This window comes from Bufo bufo, chromosome 6 (assembly GCF_905171765.1).
Source record: "Bufo bufo chromosome 6, aBufBuf1.1, whole genome shotgun sequence".
Taxonomy (NCBI): domain Eukaryota; kingdom Metazoa; phylum Chordata; class Amphibia; order Anura; family Bufonidae; genus Bufo; species Bufo bufo.
Window position 1 is genome coordinate 407,315,312 of NC_053394.1, and position 3,580 is coordinate 407,318,891.

Below are 3,580 nucleotides of genomic sequence, written 5' to 3' on the forward strand. Positions count from 1 at the left end.
TATTAACCGTTGCTGTTGACGGTCAACGTTCTAAAGTTACTATTTGAAGGGGGGGGGATTTTATTACAATTGCTGGGGATTTGTTGTCCTACTTTTCAAGGAGTTATATTCTATTCGAGTAGGTGAGAAGGATTTAGAGCCTTTCCAATTTATACTGTATAGCACTTAGGGAAATACAAACATGAAGGTCATATCCTGGAATGTTAAGGGCCTAAGGTCACCCCACAAGAGATGGATGGTGCTGCGTCACCTGAAGAGGGCCAATCCGGATATAGTGTTACTTCAGGAGACACACCTTGCAGAGGGCGATTTTGCAAGAATGAATAAAATGTGGGTAGGGAAAGTATACGGGTCGGCTTCGGTTGCCAAAAAAAGCTGGGGTATTAATCCTAATTAACAAAAATCTGAATTGCCAGGTTCTGGGATCAGCATCGGATGGAGGGGGACGACTGATCCAAATCCAGATTGTAGTTCAAGAAACCCATTATAGCATCTATAATGTTTATGGCCCCAACAAAAATAATGAGAATTTTTTTAAAGATCTAGAAACCAAACTATTGTCCGACCCCTGCACGAATAAAATAGTGGGGGGAGATTTCAATTCTGTGGTGAGAGATGTGGAAAATAGGCAGTGCGGTAACTCCCCAAAGGCAGCTACATGCAAACAGGACAGAGCATTAGGTAGGCTGATGGAAGGGGTGGTTTTGGTAGACCCATGGCGCCAATTGCATCCTGATGAAAGATTCTACTCCTTCTATTCTCACCCACAGGACTCCTGGTCGCGTATCGATTATATTTTGACCAGCACCATTTTGATGAAAAGGGTGGAAAAGGCTGATATTAGCGACTTGGTGATATCAGATCACTCCCCAATTTGGATACAGGTAAGGGATACATACCCCAAGGGACCCGACTATCTGTGGAGATTCCCTTCAAATTTGATAGCGAGTGAAGACTTTATCCACAAATTAATAGCATGGTGGGAGGAGTATATGGGTGACAATCAGGAGCATGCGGATTCACCGGAGCTGTTGTGGAATGCCTCTAAAGTGGTCATCCGGGGGAAAATTATGAGTTATGTTTTTGGGCTACGAAAACAAACTCAAACAAGATTTGAGCAAACTAGCCTGTTAGTAAGAAGCTCTTGCCAGGAATATAGGAGGAACCCCACAGCCCTTAACCCCTTAAGGACACAGCCTTTTTACACCTTAGGACCAGGCCATTTTTTGAAAATCTGACCAGAGTCCCTTTAAGTGCTGATAACTTTAAAACGGTTTGACTTATCCAGGCCGTTCTGAGATTGTTTTTTCGTCACATATTGTACTTTATGACACTGGTAAAATGGAGTCAAAAAAAAAATATTTTTTGCACCAAAAAATACCTAATTTAACAAAAATTTGAAAAAAATTAGCAAATTTCAAAGTTTCAGTTTCTCTACTTCTGTAATACATAGTAATACCCCCAAAAATTGTGATGACTTTACATTCCCCATATGTCTACTTCATGTTTGAATTGTTTTGGGAATGATATTTTATTTTTTGGGGATGTTATAAGGCTTAGAAGTTTAGAAGCAAATCTTGAAATTTTTCCGAAATTTACAAAAACTCAATTTCTAGGGACCAGTTCAGGTCTCAAGTCACTTTGCGAGGCTTACATTATAGAAACCACCCAAAAATGACCCCATCTAAGAAACTACACCCCTCAAGGTATTCAAAACTGATTTTGCATACGTTGTTAACCCTTTAGGTGTTGCACAAGAGTTATTGGCAAATAGGGAGGAAATTTGAGAATTTCATTTTTTTGTCTAATTTTTCATTTTAACCCATTTTTTCCACTAACAAACCAAGGGTTAACAGCCAAACAAGACTGTATCTTTATTGCCCTGACTCTGCCATTTACAGAAACACCCAATATGTGGCCGTAAACTACTGTACGGCCACACAGCGGGGCGTAGAGTGAAAGGTGCGCCGTTTGGTTTTTGGAAGGCTGATTTTTATGGACTGGTTTATTTACACCATGTCCCATTTGAAGCCCCCTGATGCACCCCTAGAGGAGAAACTCCCTAAAAGTGACCCCATCTAAGAAACTACACCCCTCAAGGTATTCAAAACTGATTTTACATACGTCGTTAACCCTTTAGGTGTTGCACAAGAGTTATTGGCAAATGGCGATGAAATTTGAGAATTTCATTTTTTTGCCTAATTTTCCATTTTAACCCATTTTTTCCACTAACAAAGCAAGGGTTAACTGCCAAACAAGACTGTATCTTTATTGCCCTGACTCTGCTGTTTACAGAAACACCCCATATGTGGCCGTAAACTACTGTACGGGCACACAGCGGGGCGTAGAGTGAAAGGTGCGCCGTTTGGTTTTTGGAGGGCTGATTTTGCTGGACTGTTTTTTTGGCACCATGTCCCATTTGAAGCCCCCCTGATGCACCCCTAGATTATAAACTCCATAAAAGTGACCCCATCTAAGAAACTACACCCCTCAAGGTATTCAAAACTGATTTTACAAACTTTGTTAACCCTTTAGGTGTTGCACAAGATTTAATGGAAAATAGAGATACAATTTCAAAATTTCACTTTTTTGGCAGATTTTCCATTTTAATATTTTTTTTCCAGTTACAAAGCAAGGGTTAACAGCCAAACAAAATTCATTATTTATGGCCCTAATTCTGTAGTTTACAGAAACACCCCATATGTGGTCGTAAACAGCTGTACGGGCACATGGCAGGGCGCAGAAGGAAAGGAACACCATATGGTTTTTGGAAGGCATATTTTGCTGGACTGGTTTTTTTGACACCATGTCCCATTTGAAGCCCCCCTGATGCACCCCTAGAGTAGAAACTCCAAAAAAGTGACCCCATTTTAGAAACTACGGGATAGGGTGGCAGTTTTGTTGGTACTAGTTTAGGGTACATATGATTTTTGGTTGCTCTATATTACACTTTTTGTGCGGCAAGGTAACAAGAAATAGCTTTTTTGGCACCGTTTTTTTTTTGTTATTTACAACATTCATCTGACAGGTTAGATCATGTGGTAATTTTATAGAGCAGGTTGTCACGGACGCGGAGATACCTAATATGTATACAATTTTTTTTATTTATGTAAGTTTTACACAATGATTTCATTTTTAAAACCAAAAAAATGTTTTAGTGTCTCCATAGTCTAAGAGCCATAGTTTTTTCAGTTTTTGGGCGATTATCTTAAGTAGGGTCTCATTTTTTGCGGGATGAGATGACGGTTTGATTGGCATCTATTTTGGGGTGCATATGACTTTTTGATTGCTTGCTATTACACTTTTTGTGACGTAAGATGACAAAAAATGGCTTTTTTTACACCGTTTTTATTTTTATTTTTTTACGGTGGTCATCTGAGGGGTTAGATCATGTGATATTTTTATAGAGCCGGGCGATACGGACGCGGCGATACCTAATATGTATACTTTTTTTTTATTTATGTAAGTTTTACACAATGATTTCATTTTTGAAACAAAAAAAATCATGTTTTAGTGTTTCCATAGTCTAAGAGCCATAGTTTTTTCAGTTTTTGGGCGATTATCTTGGGTAGGGTATGAT